The sequence below is a fragment of the Passer montanus genome, unplaced genomic scaffold (genome assembly GCF_014805655.1).
Source record: "Passer montanus isolate IOZ18808 unplaced genomic scaffold, ASM1480565v1 scaffold36, whole genome shotgun sequence".
NCBI lineage: Eukaryota > Metazoa > Chordata > Aves > Passeriformes > Passeridae > Passer > Passer montanus.
The window spans coordinates 1162241-1188166 of NW_024368374.1; the positions used below are offsets into that span (position 1 = coordinate 1162241).

The 25926-nt window shown below is 36.1% G+C and overlaps 1 long non-coding RNA gene across 23 annotated transcripts in view; it reads left to right on the top strand.

Annotated features, from left to right (window-relative positions):
• Window positions 1-25926, top strand: part of LOC120505787 — an 87775-nt gene that overhangs the window by 10887 nt on the left and 50962 nt on the right. For 10 of the 23 annotated variants that reach the window (XR_005628311.1, XR_005628321.1, XR_005628313.1 and 7 more), the window contains 5 exons: window positions 2002-2158; window positions 10556-10954; window positions 12795-14433; window positions 17459-17542; window positions 22084-22158. This is a non-coding gene — a long non-coding RNA (uncharacterized LOC120505787). Of the gene's footprint in view, window positions 1-1998; window positions 2159-7298; window positions 7374-10555; window positions 10955-12794; window positions 14434-17458; window positions 17543-22083; window positions 22159-22596; window positions 25925-25926 lie in introns of those variants that run through there. The other 13 variants (XR_005628315.1, XR_005628322.1, XR_005628320.1 and 10 more) reach the window with 11 other exon arrangements.

Consider the following 25926-nt stretch of genomic DNA (forward strand, 5'->3'; position numbering starts at 1 on the left):
AGTTTATGGAACCCAATGAAATGCATTCCAGGGCTCTGAAGGAAATGGCTGATGTAGTTGCCAACCTTCATCCCATGATATTTAAAAAGTCATGGTAGTCAGGGGAAGTCCCAGGTGACTGGAAAAATTGAAACATTATACCTATCTTTAAAAAGGATTGAAATGAGGACTCTAGGAACTACTGACCTGTCAGCTTCCCAGCTGTCCCTGGGAAGACCATGGGACAGATCCTCCTAGAGGCTTTGCTGAGGCACATGGAGGACAGGGAGGTGATTCAGGATAGTCAGCCGGCAGGTCAAGTCCTGCCTGACCAACTCAGTGACCTTCTGAGATTGGGAGACTGCATCAGTGGACAAGGGAAGGTGGCTACAGGTGTAATTTATCTGGTCTTCTGTAAGCCTTTGGCAGAATCCCTGACAATATCCTTCTCTCTAAATTGGAGAGAGATTGGTTCAATGGGTGGACTATTAGATGGAAAGTTGTTACCCAGAATGGTTAACCAGAGCCACATCGTCTACTACGGTTACATACAGGGGATAGCAGTCAACAACTCAGAGTCCCAATGGCACCAGTGACAAGTGGTGTCTCTCAGGGACCAGTGCTATTAAATAACTTCAGTAATGACATAGATGAAGGGATCAAGTACACCCTCAACAAATTTTCAGATGACACCTAGCTGAGCACTGAAATTGACACACCTGAAGGACAGAATTCCATCCAGAGGGACCTGGACAAGCTCAAGAACAGTGCCAAAAGGAATCTCCAGTGTTAGCACAGGCTGGGGGATGCACAGATTGAGAGCAGCCCCACTAAGAAGGACTTGGAGGTCCTGGTGGATGAGAGGCTGGACGTGATGCAGCCATGAGCACTCACAGCTCGAAACAGAAAGCCAAATGTGTCCTGGGCTGCATCCAAAGCAGTGTGAGCAGCAGGGTGAGGGAAAGGCTTGTGACCCTCTGCTCTGCTCTGGTGAGACCCCACCTGGAACACTGCATTCAGCTCTGGGGTCCTCAGCACAGGACCTGCTAGACTGAGTCCAATAGAGGGCCACCAAGTTGATTTGAAGGCTGGAGTACCTCTCCTATGAGGAAAGGCTGGGAGAATTTTGTTTGCTCAGCCTGGAAAAGAGAAGACTTCTGTATGATCTGTTTGTGGCTTTCAGTACCTGAAGGGAGCCTACAAGAAAGATGGAGAGAGAATATTTACAATAGTATGTAGTGATAGGACAAGGGAGAAAAGTTTTTACTGAGAAAGAGGTGGTGAGGCACTAGAACAGTGCAGAGAACTTGTGGGTGCACCATGCCTAGCAGTGTTCAAAGCCAGTCTGGATGGTACAATGAGCAACTTGGTCAAGTGAAAAGTGTCCCAGCCCATGACAGAGGGGATTGGAATTGGATGATCTTTGAGGTTCCTTCCAACCAAAGCCATTCTATCTTTATATAACTATATAAAACCCCAAAATAATTACCTTGCTTGTTTTACATGTGATATGTCTATTATCACAATTCAATATAAAACTTGTCTTTGTTTAAAATGTGCTATTTTGATTGTGTTTAGTCTTTAATTTACAACAAAGTCAATACTTTTCATGTAGCATTATTCTTGCTAACATGCTATTCTTTTCCATACACACTGACTTGGTAAATATACTTCACTTATCCTTATTACTGTTACTTACTCTGATTCAGATTAGTCCTTGACTAATCTGAATCAGAGTAAGTCTTGTAAATTAAGGTGGGCAGTGTCCATTGAGATTTGAGTGGACTACAAGGCACCTGAGAGTGGATGGAAAAGAGAAATTTGGTGGAATTTGTTGAATTACTGCTGTTATACTAGCATATTACTGAGTTGTGGTCTCTGCTTTTAAATCCATACTCATGTTCTTCTTTCAAATGCCCCTGCTAAAGAGCTAACAATTCCTTGATTTTCCTAAACAAGACCCATGACTGTAAGAAGCTTTGACAAAAATGTCTTTGTCTTTTTTTTCTTCTTGACCAGTAGCAGCCTTTCTGCCAAGAAATGCAGGGATAAGAAAGAAACATCAAAACAATGTTCTTTTAGATTGGGGAATTTTGGTGTGAATCTCTCAAGGGTCACTGATACCAGCCTACAGTGGACTTGTCTTTATTGAACCACATTTAATTTATTTTCAACAAAGGTAATCTCTTAAACACATCGGGGTCATTTATGGTAAATATGCCATTCCATGTCTATTTTACATATATATAATAGTTATAAAATCTTTGCCCAGTTTTAATTACTTTGGTAGCTTAATTTGTGTCATATGCTTGTCTTTTAACCTGTGGTTAGTCATTACACAGCTGCCAGTTCTCTGTCTTCTAAACATTTGTGTTTTTCTATGATGTGCCACTCCAGAATAGTTCAGTCTTGAAAGCTGCTGCATGAATTACTAGTTCCCCCTGGTGACAGCTGGTATACAGTGATTTACATTTCTCAGAATTAACCCAGACTTTAATTTATTTTCTCAAAATATTGAAGATTAATATTTCAGTTATTAACCTAAATATGAAAGGACAGTCTGCATAATGCTGAATGTAAATATCTTGAACCCATATCAGCTATTATGGAAAAAAGTCCTAGTTAGATATCAGAAAACTAAGCTTCATGAGAGCTGCTGAGACGATGTAAACCAAACATCTTTGAGTGACATATTTGCCTCCATTGTTCACAAAAGGCCACAGCCTCAGCCAGTTTCTAATCACACTGTACTTCAACATGAGGCACTGTAACTCACAGTAGAGGGAGAAGGCAGTTTGTTAAGAACTATAAATCAAAACACTCTGTATCACACTACAGTTGATTTGGCATTCTTTTATTCAAGGCTGCTAACTGACACGAGTCTAGCTGGGCCCTCATGAAAAGAGAATGTGTAACTGTGTTAATTATATTCCAGTTATTGCCTACTGACCTTTAACATCGTGTGAAAAACAGAGAAGTAATGTTTCCTTCATCTTCAGTTAAAGTTTGCTTTGCCATCACAATGTCTCCAGTAATTACCTTGTGTTTTAGTGTTTTGGAAACTCAGCAGACAGTGTGGCGTATTTGTAGAGTTGGATCCAGTGCTAAGGAAGAGCAGCTAGAACATTTGCAGAGATCTAGGTGATAAGGAGCACATAAGGCTGATTTAGATAGCATTTTGAGTAATTTATGATGTAAGAAAAGAAGGCCCATAACAGGGTGTTGGCATGGGCCCCCTTCATTGGCATGGCCGAAGTTTTGCTCCTAGTCCAGTTTATTCCTTTTTGTCTTTATCACCGGATTCAGTAGAAAGCACAGACACCTTTAGCTGCCTGGACTGACCAAGGCTATTGAAAGTAGTATATCACTGCATATAGTCTTGCCCAACAACAGTGTATAGTGTTGGAGTTTCTCAATGCTGCAGCACAGTCCAGGACTTATCTGGAGAAAATTCCATGTGAGATGCTGTGTCTGTTTCTTCTGTGCATAATTTACTGGGGAACTGAAACTATGGACCTGTTTAACTCTCCTAACATCAGAGTTTCTAGTCCAGCAACTAAATCAGTTGCAGTGTTTGCAGTGCTCTGCATTGCAGGCAGGCCTTATGATTTACAAAATTTACAATGTTTTATTCAAAGACATAGCTTTTATAACGGTTGTCAAGAATGTTGTCAAAGATTACAATTACAATTACTCCTTGGTATAATAAAAACTTTTTTTTTTTTCCTTTCTTATTTCTTTGGAAGATGTATAAACCTTTCAAAATGTTGCTAATTCATTAACAGTGAAAATTCTAGAGCTGCTCTGGCTGGCCAAGGTAATACATTAGTGACTTTTCCAGCACTGCTCTGTGGCAGTGATATTTCTTGGGTAGCAGTGTGGTGAGCTGCTGGCAGCAGGAGAGCAGCAACAGGAAGGGAGGACTTACACTGTCTCACTTGTAGCCCACTTTTTTTAAAAATCAGGATTGCCTGGAACAAAGTTCCCTGTTTCACCCAGCTGATAATTTTAAGTGCTAAGTTCCCACTATATTTTTAAGAAAATTATATTTTTATCCTAGTATTTTGGTGTCTATTCAAAGTATCAGAACAAATTCCAAGTTCTCTAATTAAAAAGACAGATATACATCAAACACCCAAGGTAATTTTTAAAGATGACAGATTTTGTTTATGTAGTCTAGTCAACCATTCTAGTCTTTAAATATTGCTGTTAGGTAGAAAGAAAGAATACAAATTTTAATTTCCGTTGGACTTTGAAAAGATAATAAAAGAAACTTCTTCAGTAACTGCAGCATTTTATGCCATAAAATTTCATTAAATATAATTAAACCTGTTATGTTTAAAAATTCTGTGCCCAACTTCAGAGACCTTTGCTCTCTCATTCTTCCTCCATTGATGTTTCTTCCTCTTATTTCTTGCTTAATATCTAGGGCACAATGTCCCAAAATTTACTACTCAGTGTTTGCATCAGGAACACAGTACTTGCTTACAGTATGATTTCTCAGTATAATACTTACTGACCTGCATATCAAATAGTTGCTACAAAACCAGTGGAGTAAAAATACTTTGATGAAATTATTCTATCCTTTTTTGTTGTAATACAATTAGATTATTTAAGGATCCTTCAGAGGAAATTGCTTTCCAGCCTGCTTAAATCCAAGAAATTATTCCTTCCTAATAAAGGTGTGAATATTCGCAAAATAATGAAGCTATTTTTCCTGAAATTTAGATTTAAAAAATAAGAAAAAGAAAATATTTTTCACTGGAAATGATTTGTGTTTTGAAAAACTCTACAGACCCTGTAGTCCTACTTTTTTTCTGAGCTCAATACTGGTTATTTATGTTTGTGTTACTCAGTGTAGTTGTCATCCAAGCTTGTGTTGCCTGTGTAATAAGTATTAGAGAAATGTGAAAAAAAGTCCAATCTCTCTGATTTCCTCCTAATGTAGAAAAGTCCAGTTTTCCACTTGAACTTGAAAAACTACAGAAAAATAGTGTTTGCTTCTCCAGCAACTCCAAGACATGAAACTTCCTGTGGCCTTAACCCAGAGGCGCTTGACTTTCATTGCAGGGTGCTACTCTTCCTGTTGAGGCTGCTTCTATTTTTTTGTCAGTCACTGTTTAAAACTTAATCACTCTTCCTCTTTAAGACAGTTACCCTAGTGCAAAAATAACCAGTCATTCCAAGTCTTAAAAAAAACCATTTTGTTTCTTGAACTATATTTAATGTCTTCCATTGTTCCATCCCTTCGCTTCCCCACATCCACCTCCTCCAGCTTTCCCCAATACATGAATCACTTTCATGTAAATTATCACTGCTGTTTGTCACTCAGCCTAACCCTGAGAGAATATTACTCCTATTAGAAATGTATGCATTTTACAAAGCTATTTGGGAAGAATGTGATAAATAAAAGAAAATAGATGTTTTTACCATAACCTCTCTGCAGAATTCTCCATTGCAGGATATATGGCAAAACACATTACAATCAATAGATTTTTTCAGTCTAGTTATTCATTGCAAGTGACAGGTATTATTATTATTATTATTATTATTATTATTATTATTGTTATTGTTATTGTTATTATCATTGTTGTTATTACTATTAATGTTATTAGGAAAAACAGTTTTAATGTTTTTCTATGCAATTTAAGTAACAAAGCAAAAGTGTCTTGTTTCTTGTCACAGAATAAATCTCCTTTTTGTTGTACTGTTTTACTGTTATACATTATAAATATACCATAAACAGCTTTTAAGGTCAAGCAGAAAGGAAGATTTTCTTTTCCAAACATCTGTCAGCAACCACATGGAAGAGAAGACAATACCAGCATAATTTAGTATGCTTTTGCTTGGTGAAAAATGTTCCTTGGACGCTATGTCAGGACACATACTTTAACTAAAACTTTTTCCAAGTGCTTTATCTTAACACTGTATGGCTTTGCTTCTCTTACACTAATATTTTTCATTTTCCTTATTGTATGAGGCTACAAATATGTCAGAAAAGGATCATAAATGTTATTTATTCTTCTGGCATCCAGGCCTCATTGAGATAAGAGTGAGCAGTTGCCACTCTGCAGATGGCAAGAAAACTGGTTCCAGGTTTTTGTGTACCTGGATGTCATTGATGGCTGTGCTGGAACACAACAAGCTAGTGAGGAAGCATTAGGTTTGGCAGGCAGACTGTGGTTGACACGTGTCCTTTTCTGTCAGGGGCTGCCACAGGGCAGTAATAACCACACGTATCCAAGGGACTAGAAAATTATTTTCAGTTCCCTCCTCCCATCCCCCACTTTGTATTTAGCATAAACATACAATGAAGCTGTTGGTTCTGTTGTGTCAGAAAAAGAAAAATTATTGAAGAATATTAAATCTGAACTGATTCAGTATAAATGCTCTTGGATCCTTCAGCAAAATATGCCTAAGCTGTGCTGGAATTATCTCCTTGGTTAGGAAATACATGCAAATATAATATATAAAATCATAAAATCCTATTCATTGAAAAACAATGTATCTGAAAGGAAGCAAATTTCTGCAAAGAAAGTAGGATTTAAGCTCAATAGGAAAACTCTGACACTAACTACAATCTGCATATCTGCAAATCCATAACCCTGTCACCTGGCCAACACAATGAGGAACCCAGGAACCCAGTGAAAACTGAAAGCATTGTGAAACTGAAATCCTGTCAGATAACATCAAGGTCTGTAAAGGCACAACACACGTAAAGTGGGACCTCTTCTCAGTTCAGTGGTGAAAGACAACATAGGTAGATTTCAGTGCACAAAGTCCACTTACTGGGTAAGTTATGCCTTTTCCAACTTCATTGGAAGATATGAGATATATGGCTTCTTCCAATTAGCCTTTTAAAAGAATTCTTTCTCTTCTGATAAGAATTTTATAGTTAGATTACCATATCTGCATAAGCCTGCTTAATTGCATTTGTAAAAGCAAACAACTCCAAAGGGGAATTTGGAGCCTTTTAGGGTAGGTCAGAGGAGTTACTTCTGAAGGCCTTTTTTTATCTTTAACTGGGAAGAAACCTGGCTAAAGACTTAAATGTTTACATTCTGTATGTTAAAATGCATGAATCCCAACCCTGGTGTCTCTTGCACGCTGAAACCATCATAGCTGAAATACTGTTGCTTATAATTTTATTGTAAATAGGGCATATAAAAAGATTTTGTGGGATCTACAGAAGCCACTTCTGTTGTCTGCTTATACAGCAGGTTGCATATATAGCAGTGTGGTTATATTGCCAATTTTTTTTTTATTGGAAAATAATTATATTATTATATTGCTTCATATTTCTGCTTGTCTTCTGAAAGAAAATAGTGGATTGTGGTGCCAAAGGAACCTTCTACTGATGCAGAAAATTGTGAGATATCACCACCATGCAAATGGTAGGTCAGGACAAGCTCAAATTAATAAATAAGAAATCGCTTGTGAGGTAAAGAAGACTTGTATTTTTCTGTAGAGACATGCTGGTGTATTATCTCTCCATAAAAAATTGGACTTTCCTGGAACTGATTACAACAAATACATTTATTCTATAACAAAAAAGAAGTGATGAGAAAACTACATTTTCAGAGCTGAATGAGAACTCTATGCAGACAACTTGCAATAGAAGCACACAGTATGCACAGTAATTTAGAGAACTGGTTCTGATATTTAACTGACTTTACACCTTCTAGAGAGTGTCAGCTTTATCCCCTTTTTTCAGTCATGGGGCTGCTGGCTATAGCTTTATAGCAAGGTCTGATTATCTAGAGTTGCTATATATCTAATAAAGAAAAGAAGTTCAGGATTTTTTAGCAATGTGTCTTCAATCTGAAGTGATTTCAGAATCTTGTTTTGCTGTAAATAAAAGCTTGTGTGAAAGTAAGTAGTTTTAAATTATTTTGCTTTTAAAATTTATAGGATATGGGGGGAAATTTATGCCATGGGAGAGAATTTTCTGAATCGTCTGCAGCTCAATGCCTGTGGATTTCACTTGAACCATACAAGAGTCAGCTGCAGACTAAATCTGTTGCTAGACTTGGCTTCTCCTGCAAATATTGTTTGTGTGAATAAGGAAGTGTTCAGGGAACCAGTCTGGTCCAGATTTCACTTGTTCTTGATTTTTGGTGCTTGACCAAAATGTCTACACCACCAATTTCTTATTTAGTGGTTATTTAGTGGTCCTTTATTTTCACATTTTTTCTATTTTGATGTAAAGATCCACTACAGAATATTCAGTTCTCTAAAAGTTCATATTTCTTTCTGGAAATCATCTGCTCATTGTTGAGTAGCTAGATAGGTAGGATGGATTTGTGTTTACACAAAAATAAGCTGAATGTATTTATGAATGTACAACTCAATAGCAACTTGTCAACTAGACCATGGCACTAAGTGACACATCCAGTCTCTCCTTAAACATCTCCAGAGACTGTGACTCTACCATCTCCCAGGGCAACCCATTCTAATATGTAATCACTCTTTCTGTGAAGAAAATCTTCCTAATGTCCAGCCTAGACCAGCCCTGGTGCAGTTCGGGGCTGTGTCCTCTCCTGTCACTACTTGCTTGTGAGAAGAGACTGACCCCTGTGTGGCTACAATCTCCTTTCAGGCAGTTGTAGAGAGAGAGATAAGAGAAACAATGGAGAAAATGAGCCTCATTTTCTCCAGGCTAAACAACCCCAGCTCCCTCAGCTGCTCCTTACAGGACTCCCTCTCTAGACCCTTTACCAGCTTCATGTCCCTTCTCTTGACTTGCTCCAGCAACTCAATGTCCTTCCTGAATTGAGGGTCCAGAACTGACCACAAGACTTGAGCGGCAGCATCATCAGTGCTGAGAACAGGGGACAGTCACTGCCCTGCTTCTGTGGCCACACTATTGCTGACACAGGCCAGGATGCCATTGGCCTTCTTGGCCACCTGGGCACACTGCTGGTTCATGTCCAGCTGAGTGTTGACCAGCACCCTCAGGTCCTTTTCTGCTGGGCAGCATTCCAGCCACTTTTCTGTATGTTTTGTGACTTTGTTAAGTTCCAGTTCCTTCCTAAAGCACAGCAAAAAGTAAGTAGTTGAACATCAGCATTTTTCATAAAAACTTATTTTTTAGGCTTGTCAACAGTTTATATTGAGTTCTGTACTGTTATTTAGTTTCCTAGCCTTCTACATAAGATTGGAAGCAACGAAAAGCACAAGTTCTGATACTTTTTTTTTTATTATGGTATGTAAGAAGTGCTTTTTAAAGCAAACTCATCTTTTATTTATCTCACCAAAAAAATAGCCAGATTTCTGAAGAGTTCAGCAGTGAATATGCTGAGCTTTGGGAAAAAATATGTACATCTTGCAGCTCTGGACAAAAAGTTACAATAAGAGTCACCCACTCACTTCAAAATATGGCCAATAATATGTTGTAGTAGACATTTAATCAGTTTGGTTAGATCAGTGTCTGTTGTAATGTATTAGTTTTGCCACTGAATTCACCTGGTTGAGGATTGTACTTTGATTGGTACTGTTTTACTATACTTGAATTTAAAAAAATCCTTGTTTAATACTTGATGATGAAGAAATATTTAGTCAGTGAGATACTGAGGTTTTTCTTCCAGCACACTGATTACAGATCTTTAGTAGAGGTGGTGGGTAAATGCCCCACAGTCTTTCATGCAGCAGACACACATGCTCTTAACTTGTTTTGATGTCATCCTCTTTGGAGGAAGTTCCTGGAAAAACATTGATGCAAAAGATATGTTAAAAATCAATGACAAAATGTCACTGAGAATCGAACTCGTGTAAAGATTCTTAGAGTGGTGGAATATAAAGTGAAAGAGATGCTGTCACTCTGCTTTTATCTCTTTGATCCCATGTTCAAGACTAGTATAGGTCTGCAGCAGTGCTTAAATTATAGCACAAGAGCAGCTATTGACCATAGCACTATTGTGAACCTAATACCATTTACTGGATTTAGCTTTTACTGATTTTGAACAGTGACAAGATTTCTGTAAAGATAGATCTAGTAAAGGTTTCATTTGTATTTTTCAGAAAATTCCCCTAATTCTCAAAACAACACCAATAACGACAACTGCAACAATAACAGCAACAATAACAACAACAAAACCAATCAACCCACCAACTAACCACACAAATTAAAATAAAATCTCACCCATAAATGTTGAAGAGTATATACAGGAGTTTGTAATAGACATGACAGAAAAGGGGAAAATTTATTTACATTTTCAATTTATTTCCATAACATGAGTGGAAATAGCAAAGATGAGTGATAGTAATTCACCTTCTGATGCATGGAGATATTACTAGTATTATACTGCCTGCAAATGTGGATTTTAAAATAAAATATTCTGTTTTAAAAATGTATGGATTTTATTTTTCCCAAAACTCATTAAAAAGAAAAGAGACTAATTGTAGAATACATAGATTGGCCTTTCCAAAGAGCTACTTTGGTCTCTGTTCTGTGATGATAAATTATGTCTATGGTTTGGTTTCTAGGTCAGCTTCAAGTCAGTGGTAACACTTGAGTATTAACATGATTCTGTATCTTAAGTTCAGGAGAAACAAGCTGTCAACTTTTCATTTACAGGTTTCATTCCTTAAGTGAAATTAACTCGAAGTGAACATATCATGGTGAAATGGTCTTGCCAAGGCATAATGAAGCATCAGAATAACACATACTGGAGCCAGGTTTTGCCTTATGCAGTACTGGAATCTTAAGCCATGGGGGGAACCCAGAAAAATTTTGGACTTCTTTTCCTAACCTATTTGAAATGAAGTTTCCAGCTAAGGATTTGTGAGTTAAAATGAGTGAAGAGGCATGAATTATTTCCTGCCACATTTTTCTGTTACTTGTTTATAATCAAATCGTGATTTTATGAACTTCAAATTGCACTGAATAAGCAGTGTAAAAGAATAAGTCTCTTCCCATTCATAAGTACAGCTTTCCAAATTGGGGGTATATGTCTGCTGGTAGTGCATAGTGGGGGTAAGTTGGTGACTTGTTTTTTATGTATAAAATATCTTTTATGTATAAAATGTAAACATAAAAATTGAGTGACTAAGCATGTGTTAGCTATGAGACATGGATGATCCTTGAAAAATATATGTTTGGCTAATTTTCTGCTCTGTACTGAGTTTGCTTTTCCTACTTTCTGTGCTTTACATTGTTAGATTATAAAATTCAGTGATACTGATAAAGACTAGAACAGTGTGGTCTTGACTGAGGCAATGAAAACTTAAAGGCTTGTCTTATATCTCAAGTGTTTCCTCCTTTTGATTCAATTTAACATGGGAAAAGACACATGGCTTGAGCATACTTACCTTTAAAAATAGATATTTTTTCTATATAGCATCAAAAGAAATAGTAGCATGGACTGCATTCTACACAGAGATGTGTATGTATTCCAGTCTGCAGTTCATACAAGTGTACTGTAAAAAGCACAGCTGAAAATCACCAGTCACTTAAAATGTCATAGTCTAGAGTATGCCTGAGTTGTGCTGTCAGTATGGGAAATGAATTCAAATAATAGGTGCCATTACTGTAGCATGAAACTATTAGTTAAAGTTCACGGTGCTTGACTAGATCACTTAAACCTTTATTAGGAAAAAAAATGAAATTTTGAATGTTCTTCTTTTCTTCCTTAATTTGAGCAGGGGCTCAAAGTTTAACCAAAAGCATCTGGAAATAAGTTCCAGTGCTGTGCTCCTGGTTCAAGTTTGAAAGAACAGAAGGCAAAACTCCCTGAGCATGGTGCTAACTAGTATCGCGGGGGTGTCAAACTTGATTTGAGGTAGATTGACGTGTCATTATTCCTCACATTCCCGCTTCCTTTTTAATGATCTGCACCTGAGCTCTAGTGTGTATTTTGTGACACTTATTAGCAATCTACAGGTCTGAGAGAACTGTTGTTTATCCATCTCTCACCTGTTAAAATGTTAACAAGACGAGACGTGCCACAGTGTCTGGTGCCAGCTGAAGGTCATGGATGGAGTGAAGAAGCCTCTGACATCTGTCTCTCGCAGTGGGCTTTGCACTGTGCTTCACTGAGAACAGCAGGCTGAGCGATTTCTCACCATTAATATCAATGGTCCTGAATGCTGGCTACCGGCACGCATTCCTTGGCTCCAGGAGTGGAAGTGTGCAGCTATTAACACACCTCATTCACATCTGAATTAAGAATGTTGAAACAGTTCCACATGGCAGACAAACCAAAGAAGTCATTAGGCTTATTCTTGTCCACATGCGCTCCAGTGCCTGATGGCAACTGCCCCCCATTCTTTCAAATCAAGACTGAGACTCAAGGCTCCTGAGTATCAATCAACATGGACCAATCTTCTCTTGCTCTTATTTTTCTGCTTCAGTACAACTAGGTCTCATTGAGTAAATAATTTATTTTTATTTCCATGCTGCAAGATACTCATTATTTTCTAGTATTAATGGCATTTGCATTTTGGAAAATGGTCATACCATTTCAATTAGAAGGTTTTTAGGATGGAATAAATTATGCTCGTGTAAAACAGTTTTAAATCATAGAATCAGATTTTGTGTTTAAAGGAACCTTAAAGATAATCTAGTCCTGAATCTGCTGCCATAGGCAGACATGAATCTGTCCACTCCCCTTCTCTTCCTTTTCTTCTCTCTTATTTCACTTCTTGTTCTTCCTTTATTTTAATATTTTCTTTGTAGTGGCTTCCTTTTCTGTGTTTTTATTTTGCCTTTTTTTGTTGTTTGTTTGGTTGGTTTGGGTTTTTTGGTTGTTGTTTTTTCTTTATTTTTTTTCCTTTTTTCTGATAGTAACATTTTCTTTCTTCTGAAAATCATTCAGACATTTTAGTGCATGCTGGGCTGTCACAGACACTAACAGCTTGTTGAAAAACCCTTCCATTTCTTGTGGAGCACATGAAACGATGCTGTTCAGCAGAGACAGTGGAAACAAGGTGTGCAGTCCTTTCAGTTTTTATTTATGGCAATGGGGAGTGTATTGCTGGAGGTACTAAGAACAGATTTACTTTTTGAAAGAATCAAATTTGTCTCAATTGTCTCTGGATGGAAACCCATCTATCCCAATAGCCATGGAAACAGCTCTTCTGATCCCCTGCTACTTTGTGTTCTGAAATATTCGTCAGTTTCATGAATGGTTAAACAACTTCATTCTTAATCTCATTAGTAGAAGGCTCTCATGCAACACCCACTGAAAACAGCTGAATGGCATTCCCGAATTCGAGTAGATTTTAGTTCTGACACTAACAAATGTCCCACTGGCTTAGCCTTTCAAAAGGCAGACAAATGAAAAATAACTTTAAGCACTTCTATCAAAAATAAATATAACTTTTTTTCAGAGATCTGATTCTCAGAGGTTCCCATTGATGTAGGCTATAGCAGGCTTTGGAATATGACATATTTTTATAGGGTTGTTTATTTTAAAGCCAACTTCAAAACATTGGGGGTTTTTTGGGTGTTTTTTTGTTTGTTTGTTTTTGGTTTTGTTTGTTTTTGTTTTAGGGGCTCATGGCTATTTAGAACAAACTCCCAATATCTTGCAAGTTACAGCTGCAGTCCTAAGTACAGTAGTGGGCAATAAATAGGAAAGATAAAGTATTCTGTAGCTGGGTTAGAGCAGAACAACAGAAATAGACTGCTGCATTCTTTCAAAACAAACAAAAAACATAATTGGAAAAAATCATTTATATATTCTCTTACATTAGATGGGGCCACTGAGTGAAACATTCACTGATGAATTACTCCTCTAATCTGTGGAGGGAAACCAGCCACTGGTGAATTAGAGTCCTGGAACAGAGCCATGAGAACTAAATGGCTAAAAATGAAAACAGGCAAACATTTGAAGAGTATTCTAGAGAACACAGATCTTTCAACACCTCCCCCTTTCCATGGCTAATTCATTGTCATGGAAACTGAATTTATCAAAATGTTCGTGTTCACTCCTAGTGACCCAGTGAGTCGACTTACAGAGCTGGTGAATGGTAACTCAGGCTGAAGCAATTTTTACAAATGATATGCAGCAGTTCATAAGTCAGTAAATTTTGAATGGCATCATTGTACTTCCCAAGTAGTTTTCCCTAGTCTCAAAAGACTCTTTCTGTCTCAAGCTGGAGGTGTCTGAAACACCTACTAATAAATTAGCATGGGTGGTATGTATGATTCTAGCTCCTTTTTTCCCCTCCTCTGCTCTCCTTTAATGTTTTTCTTCTTACCCTGTGAATTTATGCTAAAATTTTGTTATGTTATTTCTTTACTTGATACATTTTCCACAGCATTTTCCTGTGTTGACATGTAGCCCAAGGATGCAAAAATCCTTCATCACCTCATGACAAACATCTCTTCTTATCTGTTACTGAAGATAGGTGTTGACTACCAAGTGTAATGCACAATGACTACTGTATGTAGCCAGCTCTGCCAAATCCAAAATAACCCTGGAACTCTGTGTTTTCACCATGTCTCAGAAGGTGGGGTTGCTTGTATTTCTTCATCACACATGAAAATTGTCATATAACTATTTGGAAGGTTTTTCACCTGCCATGTCACTTCCAAATTCTGTCAAGGTTGATTTTCCTTTTATTTTTCTGTTAGCAATTAGTGAATTGTTGTCATGGAAACCATACTTCACATGATTCTTGAACTTAAATGGCTGAATGCGATCAGCACCCTTCATTCTTTAGCCTTAGTAGTTAAAGACTTCTTTGTGTGTGTGTGATCTTGATTACAGAATCACATAAAATATCTATAAACACACAAAATAATAGCAGAAGGCTACATCAATTAAAATGGAGTATTCAATAATTCATTCTTTAATTAAAGCTCTTCCTTTTCCTATTGCTGTAACCTTTCAAGTGTTAAAGCAGATATAAAAGCTAATAATTTGTATGAAGTATCTTTCCTAATTAGCAGTTTGTGAAACAGTAATGAAGAAAAACAAAAAATGGATATTTAAATACTTTTGCTTTTACTCTTAATGCAATGAATGGAAATAAATATACTTTAGAGAAAATATTTTCTAGAGGATAAGTCTGTGTCTGTTTGTGGACAGCATGCATTAATGTACACAAAAAGGGATACACTTGTTTCAGCTTTTTTGTTTATTAATAGATGAAATTACTTTGGGAAAGGGGAAGGATATGTCCCAAAGCAATAAAAGATACATTCGAATTTGTTAATCCACTAATTTTTTTTTATCTCCAAATCAAAGTCTTAAAACTTTATCTCAGTGGCTGTATTTTTCAATAGAAACTGCACCAGAGGATTAATATATTGCATTTTTTTTTCATATGAGTGGGGTTTCCATAATTTAGAAATATTCCAGAAATATTGCTTCATCATAAAGATCTGTGTTCACTGAAGACTTTCTAGATATATTGTTCTAATAGTAGTGGCAGAGCAAGCTAAAGCAGGTCAATATAAAGACTTGTGTGAAGTCTCCTATTCCAGATCCTAATCCCATTCCAAGTTATCTAGATGTTGCTATTTTTGTGTGCACGTGTGTGTGTGTGTATGTATGCACATGTATAAACACATTTTATTCAGAAAAACAGTTCTACATATAAGAGTTATGCAGACATAACTACAATATTTTAAATTCACTATTTGCACTGGTTCAATTTCTTTGTCTAGATAAATGGTTCATGTGGTTGCATGTTCGTGTCCTTGTCTGACTTGAAAAATGCTGAATGGTCTGTAATCAATAAGAGTTCAAGTTATTTGAACTTTGTAGGAAATTATAATAATCAGACCTGGGCATGTGAAATTGTAAATGCCACTAATGAATGCTAACCAGTAGACAGTGATTTTTGAAGACTTTTCTGGTGCTTGATGCATGGGAAGAGTCAGTCTTGAAAGGACACTGTACTTATTAAGCTTTTCAAATGCCTCTTTGAAAAACTAGAACTAAACTAAACTATTGGTTAATGTAGCTGTCAGAGAAAAATATATTCCAAAAGCATGATAAGACAATTTATTCCCCGTGGAATAAATCTGCATTCAATGTTATTCAGTGTTATTTCACGCTATATCTCCTCCCATGTACCGAAGACTCATTACTTGCATTCAATAATTTTGCACAGTAAAGATATCTATTTGCTTTCAGTGATACAAAGCCAAATAGAAATTATTTTAGCATGAATTTGCTGTGTTCAGGGGTTACTTAAAAAGAAGAAATTGTGAAGTGTTTTAGTGCAAAAGTGTGCAAGCATTTATATAGCATGCTATAATAACATCAAGCATTTAACTGAAAACTTTTTTCTTTGTGAAAAAGGGAGAAAAAATAGGCTAAAGTTCTTATACTTGGGATAGCAAATATATCTGCCATAAAGCACCATAGTTATAAAATTTAACCTGTTTGCTGAATATTTTTGTTCAACTTTGAGAGAACAGGTAAATATTTCATATTTACCTCTGTCTACCTCATATTTACTCTCTGTCTCTGTGCTCACTCAAGTTCTTGGAAATCAAAGCAATTATTCTGAAAACCAGGTCAAAAGCAGTGTGAAGCCACAATTTATCTCATATTAAGACTGAATTCCATTGAATCCCATGTAATCACACCAAGCATGGAATTTCCTAGTAAATCGTAAATGTAGGCTTTAAGCTCTTTTTAAACTGTTCTCCTGTGATAATGCGTCAGATTGCTTTTAATTCTTATTTCTCTAGAATATGTCTTTCAATTACAACCTTGACCTATAATGTGTTAGAAATACAATCTATACTTTAAACTTTTAAAATAAAAAAACTAGTATCAATAATTGTATTAGCCATGTGGTACCTACAATACATACACGTTCTTTCCTGAACAACTCCAGTACATATTGGTTTTCTAAAGATTTGAGTTTAACAAACACTTATTGTTAGTTGCACAATGTATTTGTTTTCATAAATGTGTGAAATTCTATCTGGTTTTTTTTCCCCCCCATTAAAAATGTACAGAACAAAACCATCAAATTACTAGTTCAAGTTTGTACTGGAGTGAAACATTTGACCTTGCATTTGTACAGGGTCAAATAGTTCTACAGAACTGTTGTTATTATTAAAGCAATATTTTAAAGAGCATATTATAGAAATAAAAAATACTGAGCATGATTCTTCAATATGTACAATCAGGAAAAAAGTTACTCCTTAAAATCAGAAGTAAATGTAATTTAAAATTATGAAGTTAAAAGCAGCTGATTTTCTTTGTTGCCCAGGATTCCTGTGGGGTATTATTTCAGTCTTGTATTCTTTTTAACTTTTTTATACTTGGAAAGACAATGGAATATGACAGGTTCTTTGACAGTTTGCTAACACAAATTAACCTCATTTATGGGAAAACTGGTTGTGCGTGAACATCTACTTTTGCAGTGCTTTTCAAGACTATCTCTAAATTGCTGAATTTCTGGGAGGTCTGCTGCCTAAATTTTAAGCATTCTGCTGAGTAACAGCATTTATAATGTAACATGCATCTTATGATAGGCCTGCATATTGATGATTCTATAATATTTGCAGAGGAAAAGGAGGAAATAAAACATGCTTGATATGTTCTTTCAAACTAATGAAAATTCATTGCTGCTTGGCTTATGATTTCATCAGGTAAGAGAGTGGGGTATTTGACAATGGTTTATTCTTTAATTCATAAAGAACCAAATCTTAAGAGATTTGTGGTGGGAATTTGTCACATAGAAATAATATTAGTCTAAGGGAAATATGTAAGGTAGTATTTTTTTTTTCTAGCCTGAAAAATGAATAAATTATTGTTCCCCGGAACAAGGAGAATACAGGAGATTCTGACCTAAATGTCACCTCCTTACAAATATTGGTAACCAAAATAACTATTAGGCTATTATTATTTTGCTAAATTTAATTCTTTGTGGATGGAACCTATTTTATAATTAGGTGAGAGGTACTATATAAACTGGGTGAAGATGATGAATAATATCTAAGAAATCCAATGCTAGTGGGCTTTAAAAAGCCCATACATTTATTTGAAAATAAAATTATAAACAAAACAGCCCAAGCATCCTGTCTATCCACCTTCTAATATCATTTGTATTTCTCAATTTGCTTTAAGATATACTGTTGAACTGTTGAAAAAAGACACAACTATACATCAGAAAATAATACAAAATGTTATACAAATGCCTATGTTTCTTCATCAATAGTTTTGGATTTTTTTTTTTTTTTTTGTGCAGAACTACTGGTGCTGAAGTAAGGACCACTAAAGTTTCATGGAGGGTGGGGACAAATGCCATGTTATAGTTTCTACAGTTTCTCTGCAATGAAAAATTTGCAGGTGTAAAGAGAAATATTAGCTCTGTGGTAAACAAACAAACAAACCAACAAAAAATGCTGACTTGTTCTTGAGTACTCTAAGCTTGGACTGAAAATTTTCACTTTAGGCTACCTTTTGTGAAAAATTTTTCTATCAGTTTTATTTGTTCTGGATGACCTACATTTATGGTGGTAAAACCTTTAATGTATAATCATATAATCATATTTTCTGTACATGCCACATATGTTAGAAATAAACTATTTTAGGCGCATATCAAAGCATTAAAGTATGTTTATGGATTATCTCATACTGTTAAGGTAAAGTTAGATTCCCTGTTTACTGTGGGTCCACTTGCGTGAAGGTTACAGAGGGAGCCTTTGAAATCTCTAAATATAGCTTAAAAGAGTTTCTCTACATCTAAAATGTCATGACATTAACATCCAGTATCTTGGGATGCTCCAAAGTTAGAAACTGGGAAACTGATCCTTTCCAGTTGCATAGAGCTCTAATTTCTAGCCTTACAACTATTCAAAGAAATGGACCTACCTTCTGACATTTTAGATTAAAAAAAGGATTTTTTCTGAGTCCAGCTCATTCTGTATATTAGGAAGACATATTTTCTGAGGAAGAATTACTAATTTAAGAAGGGTTAGAATGAATGACTTGGTGTTGTATTTAATTAAAAATAATAATAAGAAAGGTCCCTACTGGTTCTTTACAGGTATTCTATAGTTCTGACTTTTATAAGAGGGTGTGTAGGTCATAAAAATTATATCAATTACTCAAAAATATATAAAAAATTATATTATAATCAACTTCATATTTAAGAAAAATGGACCTACTTATGTAGTCCTTAGTGAAACTAGGGTTTGAAGATGCAGACATAAATGCTTTTTATGAGCAGAGAAAGGAGATTTTATTTGTTGCTATTAAGAAATAAGGTGTAGTGTGTGCTTAGTTTTCTTTGACCCAGTGCTCATCAGTTGTGATTGTCTGTTCTGGGTTTTTTTTGGTGGTGAGATTGAATGTGTAATTAATTGCAGATATGAATATAAAAAGAAATTTACTTTCTCAGTACTCTTCAGCAAAGCATTTCATTGAACTGGATGACAAATCAGTGTCTGAAGTTGTGTGTCACAGCCTGACTGCTTTTCCATTTAGGGCCTATTTCACACTGACTGAAAAATGGTAGAGTGGTTCAGCTCCATTTGCTGAATAACCTGGAGGTCCTTAGGGGGAAAGGGGAAAAATCTGCTGTGTTTCAGAGAGTGTTGGATCTAACTTGAATTCTTGGCATGCAAGTAGCCTATTTCTCTTGCTTGCAATAACTTACATTAAGCCTGGCTTTGACTAGTGTGATGGGAATATCAGACATCTCCCCAGAGTAACATTTTGCAGTACAGCAGGAAAAAAATGCAGTTGTCTATATGTTTGCACAGAAAATTACATATACATTTCTGAGTTGGATCAATAATGCTTCTTGACATTGCACATGCCAGTTTATGGAATAGAATTCAAAATCAAAAATTTAAGAATTTTCAGATGTACTACCATTTTTCTGCCTGAATATTTTGGAAAGGCCTTGTTTTTGAAATCTGAATTTTCACAGCATTATGACCACCATGTCATGGATGACTATGGGACAAAATGGAGAAAACCAAGATCTTTAGTTTATATTAATACAGTCCAACATAACTTCAGAAACTTATCTACCAAAGTTCATTTTAATTTATACCAACTTCACTATTTCCTAGATAATGTCTGCAAAAAAAAGAATAGTATATCTGAATATATAGGCATGTTAAAAAATTGCACATAAAAGACTTAGAAATAGACACATATATCAACTGCTTTAATGTACAGCAGTTTTAAGAAATTCTATGTTATATCTATAGTTGATTATGTAGCAAAATAGACTTCAATATTTTGTTTACATGAAATCTAATTTAATAATGATCTATAAAAATAATCATCACTAACAATGATGTCTCTGGAAAGACCAACATTTGAACCGCAGAAAAACTGGAATATTTAGAGCTAGAAAAATCAAGAAACATTTGAATTTAAGTGAGTATGAAATGCTTACTAGATAGTGAAAGCATGCCTGGTTCAATAAAACTCAGATGTCAGTTGAGCTGTTTTATTTTCCTTTTGCACTGTTCTCTTCCTCCCTCTATTACCTTATTTCATATTGTCTTCCTTCTAAATGTGAGGTTCTAAATCAGTTATTCTTAGTCATCTAGCAGTTCCACAAGACTCTTAGAGAGGCAAGAATGGATAAAATTGGATAGACTTTTTTTTTCTCCAGCTTTTGCTTCTTGCTGACAGATGTTGAACATGATCTGAAGTGAATTTTAACCCTAAAGAAGCTTTATAGAGAAATTCTGAGATAACCTTCTTATAATGAGTTCATTGTTAACAATTCTAAGCTGTACTTTCACATTATCTATCATGGCTTACAGACAAAGAATCCCTATAATTCTCTCCAGCCAATTCAGCAGATCTGACAGTGTTTTAGCTGTGGTGATGTGTTTTTCCATGTAATTGGGACATGGAAGCATTCTTCACTGATATTTTTTGCTCCTGGGAGGCCTTGCATAAAAAGAGGATTGATCAAATGGTCTCCTAGAGGGGTGCCATTGCTTCAGGCTGGTCATTTAGGGTGGCCAACTGAAATATAAGGCAAATATGAGGCAGATAAAAATAAAAAAGAACAAACGAAGGTAGCTAGAGGCAGAAAAACAGTCAGTCCATTCTTTTGTTATAGCTGTGCTTCAAGCATCAGTGCTTGTAAGATGCTCCAAAGTGGCCCTAGGATGAAGTTCTGTAATTGCAGGCAAGCAAGGCACAGATGTTAACTTTTATTAAATATCAACAGAATTTAATACTGGCAACAGCCCATTGCTGAAGGAGAAAGGAGGATGGGAAGGAAATTCCTTCTCTGAGATGATTTCATGCTTACTGTCCTTCAGACCTGCTCATCAGACCTGTCATTATGCTCTGTGTGCCTGACAGAGTCAGGCTAGATATGAATACCTTGATAGCTTTATGCACTTGAGTTCTGTATATAAGCTTTTGCTCATGAGAGGCAGTAGGCTATCCTGCCTGGCTCCCAGCTGTTGTTACTGAAGGTACAATTCCCTCTTAAGTCCGGTGTGGTATCTGTCGTCATTATGGATATGTCTTTACTTCCTTGGAGTGTCTCAAAAGTCATTAGACACTAACATTTAGGTAACTGAATCCTTCTCAAAATCCTAAATGGATTCCTTGAGTGGATGAAGGCATATATTAGAGATGCTGATAACAGTGCAGCAAAATGGTCCTTTCTCCTTTGCCCTCACACTGAAATGAAGAAGGTTTAAAGAAGGAGGCAAAATCTTCTTTCTGCTCATTAGCACTTTGTAGGTTTGGTGGCTTTTTAAATGAAAAACAAGTTTTTAATTTAATTTAGAGAGAGACATTATTGGGTTCTGGTAATTTACCATGACACGGCTTTATCCAGCTGCAGTACGGTTTTGTTAAGGCAGATTTACTGATGCACTTGGACTTTTCTATATTTTACTCAGTGGGTACAAGTGAGGTTTAAGAATATCTCTAAGATCTCAGATCTTCTGCCCCTTCACTGGACCAAACTAGTAATTTAGATATACGAGTCTTGTTCGTTTAGGTTATCCCTCTCTTCAGATTATTTGAATAGCACTGTGTTCAGAACTTTCCCTAAGATCATGCAAAAAGGAATTTTATATAAAGTTATTTTACTTTGTCTAATTCAGAACATTACAATATTGAATTGCAAAGCGTTGATGACAACTTAATTGGTTTTAACTTGTCAATGCACCCACACAGTTCTTTGTTTTTTCAGATTGACCATATGCAAGCTGCCTTTATGCTGAAGGATCCCACCCGGAAGTGACTACTCAAGAGCCATTACTCAAAGGTAAATGTAGAGTTGAAAGGTATTCAGTGCTAACAACACAATCCCTCCCACCTTTGCCTCTGCTCCAGTCCCCCACGGTGCTACAGGAAATGCTAGCAGTAGAGATTGTCCCAGGAGACATTGCTTTGCTTTGCAATGTTCATGCCAAAAGACAGCATTATTTTCGCCTGAAGTTCTCTTTTATGACATGTACAGATCAGCATAAAGTACTCTGCAAAATTAATTGAATTCTCCAATAATTGTTCTAAAGCCAAATACCATACAGAGCCTTAAGATATATATGCATTTTCAAATGTCTTTGTAGCCTGATTTGGGCCATTTACCTCACGAAATCTCAGCTAAAGGCTGAGTGCATTAATGAAACTGCAATTCAATGTACATATTTTTTCTTTTCTGCTTTTCTTTTTTTGATGTGGATGCTTTTGTTTTCTGCTACAGTGAACGTGTTTCTGAGGTTTACTTGATTTGTCCACCTGTTGGTGACAATATGAGCAAGGATGAGGAATAACAGTGAATGGATATGAAGAGAAAGAGAATTGTGTCAAAGAAGATTAGAGAGAAGTATACAGACACAGCAAATCCAGCTTGATAGTTCTAGGAGATTTAATAGAGCAAGGAAATCAAAGTTTAGTCTTACAAAGCTGTCTAAACTGGGGGCAGTATTCCTCTGCTGTGTTCTGGCTCCTACTGCGCAGGTTCTCTGATTCCATCCCACACTGAGGGGTCTGCTGTCAAGGATGTTGTGTCAAAATTAATGAACGAATTCACTTTCATTTAGTATGAAAAACGGATATATCTTCTAGAACATACTGAGAGATGAGACTGGTCAAAACCAGTTTGGACCAATGACGATACGTTGAGTTAAACACTGGAGCACTCAGAGGATCACAAAGACTTCAGCGCCTGCTGACACAAAAAGATCGAGAGATGTGTTTCTTCAGAGATAAATTCTAGAGTGGATCAGAGATATTAAACAGTTGATTTAGTGGCAAAAGAAATAAGGGTAATTTGTGCATAGTAAGAATTTTATTTGGAACAATCCTTGTTATATAAAACCCATAAATGGCAGGAATTTGAATGTAAAGTACCAGAAATTATGGACTATATGTACATTAGTAAATAATTCAATACAGTAGGGAAGGATCAGCAGATCAAAGCAGGACATGTTGGAATTTATGTCATACATGAAGTCTGGAGTTTCAGTTCTACACTGGATTTAACATGATTTCCCTGACTAAACATATCAGCTCTGTGTATGGCTCAAAGCAGCCAAAAGGACCAGTCACTGTGTCACATCCTTCTGTGAGTCATGACATGAAGATACATTTGGTGCATACATCAAGCCACCATTTTTATTTAGATTTCTGTTAAAGAAATCAGCTTTGCAGTGAGTGAAGTTACTCTGAGCTGAATTGCATGTTTTGCTCTAGAACAACAAGCAATAGAAAAATTTCTTAATAAATTAATAAAAATATATCTGTTCATATACCTCAAGGTGTGTCTAGTTATAACTCCAACTTCAATGAATTTATATTCAGTATTTGATTTTTCTCCATGTGTCTATTCTCCCCCAAATGAAATATAAAGGACTTAATAGGTATTACATAAATGCAAACATTTATAGACTCATAGGATCATGGGCTGGAAGTGACCTTAATTTTTTTTTATTTTCCACCTCCCTGCTGAGGGCAGAGATGCCACCCTGATACATAAGCATTTTATAAAAGTAAACTTTAACTGGAGTTATGTTGAACAAATTTTTTTAATTTTCCTTGCTTCATCTCTTTGTATGTATGCATATAGTGTTTTTACACACTTTTTAAAATTAAGAATTGATGAAATTTTTCATTTGAAAGAAAAACTGTACTATGTGTTGCTAGTACTGTTAAGCTACAGATGTAGCAGAAGAGTAAATGGTAATATTATAGGTTCATGCTTTTAATTTATTAATTTAGAAATTTTATTTTTCAGTGCTGTATGTTTCTCTCATATTTTGCATTCTAGATGTTTTACTATGCTGTTTTCCCCTTCTTTTTAAAGCACCACTAATTCATCTCAGTGCAGCAATAATCAGTAACTGGGAAGGAGTTTGGAAGGAGAGGGAGGGAAAGAGAGAGCTTTTGAAGTAAATGAAGCATTACCTATGACTGCTGCACATGCCAGTGCCTGTTTCTCTACTAGCATCATATCCCCTCTTCTGAGCATTTGAATGAGAACTCATTTCCCAGATCATTCCATGCTCAAGGGCAATAGTTACCTTCACCACAGAGAGAATTAGCACTGACTGTTATAATTTTGGAAATACATAGCAATCACTTATGACAGAAACTCAGACCTCAGAATCCATTAATGAAGAATGACAGAGCTGAGCTCAGAGATGGTGGCCCAGAGCTGCTAGATTTGCTGTTCTACACAATTGGTTCATGGAATCCCTATGTAGATCATCTTCCATTTTCTTTTTCTGTCTTTTTCCTACTTTCCACTAGTCTTTATGATTTGATCCACTTAGCCTCTCAGCTGTATTACCGTTTTTGTTCATTGCATTGCTTTCCTTACCATTCTGTTTGGATACTTTTTTGGATTAATCATATCTTAAAAAGAAAATGCTTAAATGAACTATGTTTTACAGTTGCTTTGCATCAGCATGAACTCCTTGTTTTTCTTGTATGTTGTCCAGATAGCTGCTTTTGTTTTATTTCACAGAATCATATTCATAGAACAGCCTGGGTTTGAAGGCACCTAAAGATCGTCTAGCTCCAACCTCCCTGCTGTGGACACAGTAATATTTCAATTGACCAAGTTACTCAGAGCTCTATCTTTGATCCTCTGTATTTCAAAATTAAACTTTATTTTACTTTGCAGGTCTTAAGGATGCATGAAAGCCATGTGTAGGTGTAACTAACACTATTTACACTAACTAACTAACTATTTACACTGTTGGGGGTAACATAATGTTCATAAAACTTCTTTTGGGATTCTGCAATTTGTGGTAAACCAAAAAAATATAACGTTAAAGCTCACTTCTAAGTACACATGCTCTCTAATAACATTTATTTTCAAATGGAATTACAGAAAATCTAAAGTCTGAGCCTGATGTCTCTCTCTCTGAGTAAGTTTCATTTTCACATACTATTAGATAGATATTTGTAACTGGAAAAAAAAGGCTTGAAGCAATGTCTGAGAAATACCATAGATAAAGATCTACATTGTTTTGAATTAATGTTTACTTGGCACTAGTACTTTTCTTTCTGAAGGAATCTCGGAGACACTTGTGTTTAAAACACTTATGATTAGAGATTATTTTATCATAAATATGCCAGTCTCATGCATACAAATTTTGTTGAGCTAGGGACACCCTGCAGAATGATTTACAGCTGGACTTCGTGGCACTGACCACAGCCCTCGGAGACTAGTGGTTCCACCAGTTTTCAATGCACACTACTTATCTCTTCCATACTTCCTCATTTTGTCCATGAAGGTGATATGGGAGAGTCTTGAAAACCTTACTAAAGTTGGAATAAACATCAGCCACTTCTCTCACTGCCCCCTGCTACCCCTTTGCCACCCTGAGTTGAGCTAATCCTTTTGTTGTGAAGGCTACAAGGTTATCAGGCATGACTTCCCCATTGTAAATCCATGCTGACCAATCTTATCACTTTCTTTCCTTTAACACATTTGGAAAAGGTTTCCAGGGCTATTTGCTCCATTGCATTCTCCAAGACTTAGGTGCAGCTGACTGAATTGTAGTTCTCTGAACCCTACTTACCT